General features: G+C 41.2%; 1 non-coding gene across 1 annotated transcript; it reads left to right on the top strand.

Moving 5' to 3' along the window:
* Positions 1-10285: 10285 nt before the first annotated feature.
* LOC148551015 (small nucleolar RNA R71) lies at positions 10286-10389 on the top strand. The gene has a single exon (XR_015892779.1). It is a non-coding gene; the product is annotated as a small nucleolar RNA R71 (small nucleolar RNA).
* Positions 10390-10717: the final 328 nt, after the last annotated feature.

Raw genomic sequence — 10717 nt, 5'->3', positions numbered from 1 at the left:
TGATTTTACAATGCAACCGTTTCAAGTGCATCACCCAGCGGTGGCTACAGATTTTGAAATAAAGACCGCACTGCTCAATTTGATGCCCAAGTTTCATGGCTTACCTGCTCAAGAGCCTATCAAGCACCTGAGAGATTTCCAAGCAGCCTGTTCTACTGTCAGGCGTGATGGTGCAGATGAAACTTTAATTTTGCTAAAAGCTTTCCCGTTTTCTCTTCAGGGAAAAGCAAGAGAGTGGTACTACACTTAACCCCTAGCAAATGTATCCAACTGGGATACACTCAGAAAAGAATTTTTGGAAAAATTCTTTCCATCTGAAGTTACTGATAAACTAAGGAAAGACATTTCCACGATTGTTCAAGATGACAACGAGACTCTCTTTGAATACTGAGAGCGCTTCAATAATCTTTTGGAAGCATGCCCCCACCACAAGATTGACAAGATAGTGTTACTCAGCTATATCACACAGGGCATGAGGCCCCAAGATAAGACCACATTGGAAAGTGCTAGCAATGGGTCTATGAAGAAGTACAAGACCACTGATGAGGCATGGCAATTGATCAACGACTTAGCTGAATCTACTAGGAACCACAGGCAGAAACAAGGCCATTCAAAAGCCGTTGCAGAAGTATCCTCTAGCAGAGAGACTGCTGCTCTAGCTCAGAGTATCTGTGAAATAACCAACTTGCTGAAGCAGATGCAATTGAATCAACAACAAGTTCAGCAAGCTCAACCTTCTCCAGCACAGTAAAGCCAACAGTTAGTCCCACAGAGAGTCTGCAGAATTTGTGCTGATTATAGCCATTATACTGATGAATACCCACAGCTCCAGCAGGAAGACAACATGGTGGCATCCACCCATAACTTCTATGACTGCCCCAACCAAGGGTATAATCAAGGTGGAAATCAAAATTGGAGGGACAACAATAATAGAGGAGGCAGAGATAATCAGAAAAATCAGAGGTGGAATAATAACAACAACAGGCAGCAGAATCAACCTTACAGAGCACCTCACTTGAGGCAATCCCAAGGACCACAGAATACCCAACAGTAGACCTCTCAATTTACTCATCTTTCTTCATCTCCTAATGAAGAGTTACTACAATCTTTTGAGCAAAGACAACAGACCATGGAAAATAACATTATGAATAACATTAATGCCAGTCTGAATGGTCTGGCCTCTACTTTGCAAGCTCTTGTCTCACAGATTAGATCAATGCAAAATTCCAGTAACCAACCTTCGAGCTCCACTGGAATCCCCTCTCAACCATTACCCAATCCAAAGGGAGGCATTAATGCCATCACCCTAAGGTCTGGAACCATACTGCAGGAGAAGAATCAGGAGGAGCCAAGCTCACCAGAACACGCCTCAGCTGAAGAGGTAGTAGAGATAGAAGATGTTGAAAAAGAAGAGGACATACAGGACATAACTGAAAAAGAAGAAGCTCAACCACAGGAGGAAGCACCAAAAGGCGCAGACACTGCAGAAAACACCACTCCCATTCCATTTCCACAACTTGCAAGGAAATCCAGGAAGCAGCTGGAACCCAATTCCAAGATGGTAGAAATATTCAAAAAGGTTGAGGTAACTGTCCCTCTTTTTGATGTTATTCAACAGGTACCTAAATATGCAAAGTTTCTAAAAGATTTATGTATACATAAAGACAAAATTAATGAATTAGAAACTATTCCTTTAGGTAGTTCCGTATCTGCTTTAATGGGAGGATTACCCGAAAAGTGCAGTGACCCAGGTCCTTGTATAGTTAATTGTACTATTGGTGGTGTAGTAATTTATGACTGCATGTGTGATTTAGGAGCATGTGTTAGTATAATGCCTTTGTCTATATATGATATTTTGAGGCTCCCTCCCTTAAAAAGGCCGGCAGCTCGTTTTATGTTAGCAGATAAAAGCATTATTACAGTGGCTAGAGTTGCTGAAGATGTTTTAGTGAACATTAAAGGGCTTACATTCCCCACTGATTTTTATATCTTGGAGATGCCCCATAATGACTCAGATAAGCCATCATCAATCCTACTTGGAAGACCATTCCTGAAAACATCAAAATTCAAATTGGATACTTTTTCAGGAACATACTCTTTTGAAATAGATGGCCGAATAGTAATCTTCAATCTGAATGGAGTCATTGACAATCCTCCAGAAGATCATTCCATCTTCCAGTGTGATGTCATAGATGAAACTGTAGCTGAAGTTCACAAGGAAGAGTTAGAAGAGAGGCACACTGGACAAGGTCCAAGTGTGGGGACCCTCTTGACTGACAATGAGGGCACTTCGGCATTTTCACAAGCTCTAGACAATCCAGAACCTGCCCATGATCAGAAGTTGGAATTAAAACCCTTCCTTCCACATCTCAGATATGCTTATCTTGAGGATGAGCAGAAGTTTCCAGTTATCATTGCAAGGGAACTCACTTCTCAACAAGAAGAGCAGTTACTTGATGTGCTGAGGAGGCACAAGAAGGCAATTGGGTGGAGTTTGGCAGACATAGTGGGCATCAACCCTCAAGTATGTGAGCACAGAATATTTTTAAAAGAGGGGGCAAGACCAGTCCGTCAACCCCAAAGAAGATTGAATCCCACTATCTTTGAAGTTGTCAAAAAGGAAGTGACCAGACTGTTGGAAGCAGGTATCATCTATCCCATTTCAGACAGTGAATGGGTTAGCCCAGTACAAGTGGTGCCCAAGAAGTCTGGAGTCACTACGGTGAAGAATGAGTATGGAGAGCTCATAGCAACTAGAGTTCATAACGCTTGGAGAGTCTGCATTGATTACAGGCGTCTAAACTAAGCCACCCGTAAGGATCACTACCCACTTTCATTCATTGATCAAATACTGGATCGCCTGTCAGGTAAATCACATTATTGCTTTTTAGATGGTTACACAGGTTATTTCCAGATTCATATAGCTCCTGAGGATCAGGAAAAGACCACTTTTACATGTCCTTTTGGGACTTATGCTTACAAGAGAATGCCCTTTGGCTTGTGCAATGCACCAGCTACTTTCCAAAGGTGCATGATGAGTCTTTTCTCTGATCTTATTGAAGACTGTATGGAGGTTTTTATGGACAATTTTAGCGTTTATGGTGATTCTTTTAGCTTTTGCTTAGATGGATTATCTAGAGTATTAGATATATGTGTTAATACAAACCTTGTATTAAATTTTGAAAAATGTCACTTTATGGTAAAACAAGGGATTGTACTAGGACATGTGTTATCTAATAATGGAATTTCTGTAGACCCAACAAAGGTGAATGTTATTTCGAGTTTACCTTACCCCTCCTCTGTGAGGGAAGTCCGTTCGTTCGTTGGCCATGCAGGTTTTTACAGGAGATTCATAAAGGACTTCAGTAAGGTAGCACTCCCCTTGTCCAGATTACTGTAGAAAGATATTGAGTTCAAGTTCAGTGAGGATTGCAAACAAGCGTTTGATAAGCTGAAGACCGCCCTGACTCAAGCTCCAATTGTGAGAGGACCAGACTGGAGCCAGCCGTTTGAAATCATGTGCGATGCTTCCAAACATGCAGTAGGAGCAGCGCTAGCTCAGCGTGAAGGTAAGGATCCTTTTGTTATAGCTTATACGTCTAAGACTTTAGACGCTGCCCAGTCCAATTATACTACTACTGAGAAAGAGCTTCATGCTATTGTTTTTGCTCTGGATAAATTCTGAGCTTATTGGTGCACGAAATTGTGATCTCAGGCAACGGTGCCAGAAACTCTGTACGCACGTCTTAATAAATCGTTTTTCATTCACAACTTCGATACAACTAACCAGCAAGTGCACTGGGTCGTCCAAGTAATAAACCTTACGTGAGTAAGGGTCGATCCCACGGAGATTGTTGGTATGAAGCAAGCTATGGTCACCTTGTAAGTCTCAGTCAGGCGGATATCAAAAGGTTATGGAGTTTTCGAAATTAAATAATAAATAGAAAATAAGGATAGAAATACTTATGTAATTCATTGGTTAGAATTTCAGATAAGCGTATAGAGATGCATTCGTTCCTCTGAACCTCTGCTTTCCTGCTGTCTTCATCCAATCAATCTTACTCCTTTCCATGGCTGGCTTTATGTAAGGACATCACCGTTGTCAATGGATACTTTTTATCCTCTCTGGAAAATAGTCCGATACGCTGTCACTGCATGGCTAATCGTCTAGAGGCATCACCCTTGTCAATGGCTGCATCCCATCCTCTTGTGAAAATGGTCCAAATGCTCTGTCACAGCACGGCTAATCATCTGAGGTTCTCGATCATACTGGAATAGGATTCACCCTCCTTTTGCGTCTGTCACTACGCCCAGCACTCGCGAGTTTGAAGTTTGTCACAGTCATTCAATCCCAGAGTCCTACTCGGAATACCACAGACAAGGTTTAGACTTTTCGGACTCTCATGAATGCCGCCATCAATCTAGCTTATACCATGAAGATTCTGATTAAGAGATCCAAGAGATACTCATTCAATCTAAGGTAGAACAGAAGTGGTTGTCCAGCACGCGTTCATAGGGAATGATGATGATTGTCACGTTCATCACATTCAGATTGAAGTGTGAATGAATATCTTAGAAGCGGAATAAGTTGAATTGAATAGAAAAATAGTAGTACTTTGCATTAATCTTTGAGGAACAGCAGAGCTCCACACCTTAATATATGGAGTGCAGAAACTCTACCGTATGAAAATACATAAGTGATAATGGTTCAGGCATGGCCGAATGGCCAGCCCCCATGAAAGTCTAAGATAGCATAAAACTGATCAAAGATGATCAAAAGATGATCAAAAGATGTCTAATACAATAGTAAAAAGTCCTATTTACACTAAACTAGTTACTAGGGTTTACAGAAGTAAGTAATTGATGCATAAATTCACTTCCGGGGCCCACTTGGTGTGTGCTTGGGCTGAGCTTGAATGTTACACGTGTAGAGGTCAATCTTGGAGTTGAACGCCAGTTTGTAACGTATTTCTGGCGTTCAACTCTGGCTTGTGACGTGTTTCTGGCGTTTAATTCCAGACAGCAGCGTAGAACTGGCGTTCAACGCCCTTTTACGTCTTCTAAACTCGGCCAAAGTATGGACTATTATATATTGCTGGAAAGCCCTGGATGTCTACTTTCCAAAGCAATTGAAAACGCGCCATTTTGAGTTCTTTAGCTCCATAAAATCCACTTTGAGTGCAGGGAGGTCAGAATCCAACAGCATCAGCAGTCCTTCTTCAACCTCTGAATCTGATTTTTGCTCAAGTCCCTCAATTTCAGCCAGAAAATACCTGAAATCACAGAAAAACACACAAACTCATAGTAAAGTCCAGAAATGTGAATTTAACATAAAACTAATAAAAACATCCCTAAAAGTAACTAGATCCTACTAAAAACATACTAAAAACAATGCCAAAAAGCATATAAATTATCCGCTCATCACAACACCAAACTTAAATTGTTGCTTGTCCCCAAGCAACCAAAAATTAAATAGGATAAAAAGTAGAGAATATACTATAAATTCGAAACTATCAATGAAACATAGCTCCAATTAAATGAGCGGGACTTGTAGCTTTTTACCTCTTGAATAGTTTTGGCATCTCACTTTATCCATTGAAGTTCAGAATGATTGGCATCTATAGGAACTCAGAGTTCAGATAGTGTTATTGATTCTCCTAGTTCAGTATGATGATTCTTGAACACAATTATTTTATGAGTCTTGGCCGTGGCCCTAAGCACTTTGTTTTCCAGTATTACCACCGGATACATAAATGCCACAGACACATAATTGGGTGAACCTTTTCAAATTGTGACTCAGCTTTGCTAAAGTCCCCAATTAGAGGTGTCCATGGTTCTTAAGCACACTCTTCTTTTGCTTTGGACCTTGACTTTAACCGCTCAGTCTCAAGTTTTCACTTGACACCTTCACGCCACAAGCACATGGTTAGGGACAACTTGGTTTAGCCACTTAGGCCAGGATTTTATTCCTTTAGGCCCTCCTATCCACTGATGCTCAAAGCCTTGGGATCCTTTTTATTTACCCTTGCCTTTTGGTTTTAAGGGTTATTGGCTTTTTGCTCTTGCCTCTTGGTTTTAAGAGCTTTTGGCTTTTTCTGCTTGCTTTTTCTTATTATAATTTTTTTTTCTTCTTTCTATTTTTTCGCTATTTTTTTTTTTGCAAGCTTTGTTCTTTGCTGCTTTTTCTTGCTTCAAGAATCATTTTTATGATTTTTCAGATTATCAAATAACATGTCTCCTTATCATCATTCTTTCAAGAGCCAACATATTTAACATTCTTAAACAACAACTTCAAAAGACATATGCACTGTTCAAGCATTCATTCAGAAAACAAGAAGCATTGTCACCACATCAATATAATTAAACTAAGTTCAAGGATAAATTTGAAACTCATGTACTTCTTGTTCTTTTGAATTAAAACAGTTTTCATTTAAGAGAGGTGATGGATTCATAGGACATTCATAACTTTAAGACATAGTTACTAACTACTAATGATCATGTAATAAGACACAAACATGGATAAGCACTTAACATTAAGAAAACGAAAAACAGAAAATAAGAACAAGGAATGAGTCCACCTTAGTGATGGTGGCGTTTCCTTCTTGAGGAACCAATGATGTCCTTGAGCTCTTCTATGTCTCTTCCTTGTCTTTGTTGCTCCTCCCTCATTGCTTTTTGATCTTCTCTTATTTCATGAAGGATGATAGAGTGCTCTTGATGTTCCACCCTTAATTGTCCCATGTTGAAACTTAATTCTCCTAGGGAGGTGTTGATTTGCTCCCAATAGTTTTGTGGAGGAAAATGCATTTGAGGCATCTCCGGGATCTCATGGTGATGAGCTTCATGCGTCTCTTGAGATCCATGAATGGGCTCTCTTGCTTGCTCCATCCTTTTCTTAGTGATGGGCTTCTCTTCCTCAATGGGAATGTCTCCTTCTATGAAAGCTCCAGCTGAGTAACATAGATGGCAAATAAGATGAGGAAAAGCTAGCCTTGCCATGGGGGAGGACTTTTCGACTATTTTGTAGAGTTCAAGGGAGATGACTTCATGAACTTCTACTTCCTCTCCAATCATGATGCTATGAATCATGATGGCCCGATCCACAGTAACTTCAGATCGGTTGCTAGTGGGGATGATGGAGCGTTGGATGAACTCCAACCATCCTCTAGCCACAAGCTTGAGGTCCAGTCTTCTTAATTGAACCGGCTTGCCTTTGGAGTCAATCTTCCATTGAGCTCCTTCCACACATATGTCCATGAGGACTTGGTCCAACCTTTCATTAAAGTTGACCCTTCTAGTGTAGGGGCGTGCATCTCCTTGCATCATAGGCAAGTTAAACGCCAACCTCACATTTTCCGGACTAAAATCTAAGTATTTCCCCCGAACCATTGTAATATAATTCTTTGGGTTTGGGTTCTTACTTTGATCATGGTTCCTAGTGATCCATGCATTGGCATAGAACTCTTGAACCATTAGGATGCCGACTTGTTAGATGGGGTTTGTTAGAACTTCCCAACCTCTTCTTTGGATTTCATGTCGGATCTCTGGATACTTATTCTTCTTGAGCTTGAAAGGGACCTCGGGGATCACCTTCTTCTTGACCACAACATCATAGAAGTGGTCTTGATGAGCTTTGGAGATGAATCTTTCCATCTCCCATGACTCAGAGGTGGAAGCTTTTGTCTTCCCTTTCCCTTTTCTAGAGGATTCTCCGGTCTTGGGTGCCATCAATGGTAATGGAAAAACAAAAAGCTTATGTTTTTACCACACCAAACTTAGAATATTGCTCGCCCTCGAGAAAGAGAAGAAAGAATAGATGAAGACGAAGAAGAAAATATGGAGGAAAGGGGGGAGGGGTGTATTCGGCCAAGAAGGGGAAGAGAGGGTTGTGTTGTGTGAAAATGAAGAAGAATGGAGGGCTTTATATAGGGAAGGGAGGTTGAGGTGATTGGTAAAGAGTTTTGGGGAAGAGTGTTTATGGGATTGTGTGAAAGAGGGGTGAGAAGAAGTGAGTGGAGGTAGGTGGGGATCCTGTGGGGTCCACAGATCCTGAGGTGATCCTGTGGGGTCCACAGATCCTGAGGTGTTCAAGGATTTACAACCTTGCACCAAATTAGGCATGCAAAATGCCCTTGCACACAACTCTGGGCATTCAGCGCCGGATTGGTGCTTGTTCTGGGCGTTGAACGCCCATTTGTTGCCCATTTCTGGCGTTGAACGCCAGAACCATGCTTGTTCTGGGCGTTCAGCGCCAGCTCTTCTCCAAGGTGCAATTCTGGTGATCAAACGCCCAGATGCTGCCCATTTTGGGTGTTCAGCGCCAGAACCATGCTCTGTTCTGGCGTTGAACGCCAGCCAGATGCTCCTTACTGGCGTTTAAACGCCAGTGAGATCCTCCTCCAGGGTATGATTTTTCTTCTGCTGTTTTTGATTCTGTTTTTAATTTTTCTATTTTTTTCGTGACTCCACATGATCATGAACCTAAGAAAACATGAAAAACAAATAAAAATAAAATTAGATAAAAATTGGGTTGCCTCCCAACAAGCGCTTCTTTAATGTCAATAGCTTGACAGTGGGCTCTCATGGAGCCTCACAGATGTTCAGAGCATTGTTGAGACTTCCCAACACCAAACTTAGAGTTTGGATATGGGAGTTCAACACCAAACATAGAGTTTGGTTGTGGCCTCCCAACACCAAACCTAGAGTTTGACTGTGGGGGCTCTGGTTGACTCTGTTTTGAGAGAAGCTTTTTATGCTTCCTCTCCATGTTTATAGAAGGATAACCTTGAGTTGTAAACACAAGGAAGTCCCCATTCAATTGAAGGACTAATTCACCTCTGTCAACATCAATCACAGCTCTTGTTGTGGCTAGGAAGGGTCTTCCAAGGATGATGAATTCATCTTCATCCTTCCCAGTATCTAGGACTATGAAATCAGCAGGGATGTAAAGGCCTTCAACCTTTACTAACACATCCTCTACTCGTCCATAAGCCTATTTTCTTGAATTATCTGCCATCTCTAATGAGATTTTAGCAGCTTGCATCCCATAGATTCCCAGTTTCTCTATAACAGAGAGGGGCATGAGGTTTGTCCCTAAACCAAGGTCACACAGAGCTTTTTCAAAGAACATGGTGCCTATGGTACAAGGTATTATGAACTTTCTAGGATCCTATTTCTTCTGAGGCAATGTCAGTTGATCCAGATCACTCAGTTCATTGGTGAACAAAGGAGGTTTATCTTCCCAAGTCTCAATACCAAATAATTTGGCATTCAGCTTCATGATTGCACCAAGGTACTTGGTAACTTGCTCTTCAGTAACATCCTCATTCTCTTCAGAAGATGAATACTCGTCAGAGCTCATGAAGGGCATAAGGAGGTTCAATGGAATCTCTATGGTCTCTAGATGAGTCTCAGATTCCTTTGGTTCCTCAAAGGGAAACTCCTTATTGATCACTGGACGTCCCAGGAGGTTTTCCTCACTGGGATTTACGTCCTCCCTTCCTCTCCAGGTTCGGCCATGTTGACTATGTCAATGGCCTTGCACTCTCCTTTTGGATTTTCTTCTGTATTGCTTGGGAGAGTACTAGGAGGGATTTCAGTGATCCTTTTACTCAGCTGGCCCACTTGTGCCTCCAAATTTCTAATGGAGGACCTTGTTTCATTCATGAAACTTACAGTGGCCTTAGATAGATCAGAGACTAAGTTTTCTAAATTAGAGGTATTTTGTTCAGAGTTCTTTGTCTGTTGCTGAGTGGATGATGGAAAAGGTTTACTATTGTTAAACCTATTTATTCCACCATTATTAAAGCCTTGTTGAGGCTTTTGTTGATCCTTCCATGAGAGATTTGGGTGATTTCTCCATGAGGGGTTATAGGTGTTTCCATAAGGTTCACCCATGTAATTCACCTCTGCTATTGCAGGGTTTTCAGGATCATAAGCTTCTTCTTCAGAAGATACCTCTTGAGTACTGTTGGATGCAGCTTGCATTCCATTCAGACTCTGAGAAATCATATTGACTTGCTGAGTCAATATTTTATTCTGAGCCAATATGGCATTCAGAGTATCAATTTCAAGAACTCCCTTCTTCATAGGCATCCCATTACTCACAGGATTCCTCTCAGAAGTGTACATGAACTGGTTATTAGCAACCATGTCAATGAGTTCTTGAGCTTCTGCAGGCATTTTCTTTAAGTGAATGGATCCACCTGCAGAGGTATCCAATGACATTTTAGCTAATTCAGACAGACCATCATAGAATATGTCCAGGATGGTCCATTCTGAAAGCAAGTCAGAAGGACACTTTTTGGTCAGTTCTTTGTATCTCTCCCAAGCTTCATAGAGGGATTCACCTTCTTTCTGTCTGAAGGTCTGAACATCCACTCTAAGCTTAGCTTTTGAGTAGGAAAGAACTTGGCTAAGAAAGCCTTGACCAGCTTATCTCAAGAGTTCAGGCTATCCTTAGGTTGAGAGTCCAACCATACTCTAGCTCTGTTTCTTACAGCAAAAGGGAAAAGCATGAGCCTGTAGACTTCAGGATCTACTCCATTAGTCTTAACAGTATCACATATCTACAAGAATTCAGTTAAAAACTGAAAAAGATCTTCAGATGGAAGTCCATGAAACTTGCAGTTCTGCTGCATCAGAGAAACTAATTGAGGTTTCAGCTCAAAATTGTTTGCTCCAATGCCAGGAATGGAGATGCTTCTTCCATGTAAAT

The sequence above is a fragment of the Arachis ipaensis genome, chromosome B7 (genome assembly GCF_059453495.1).
Source record: "Arachis ipaensis isolate K30076 ecotype BB chromosome B7, ASM5945349v1, whole genome shotgun sequence".
Taxonomy (NCBI): domain Eukaryota; kingdom Viridiplantae; phylum Streptophyta; class Magnoliopsida; order Fabales; family Fabaceae; genus Arachis; species Arachis ipaensis.
This window is presented reverse-complemented; position numbering and strand designations above follow the sequence as displayed.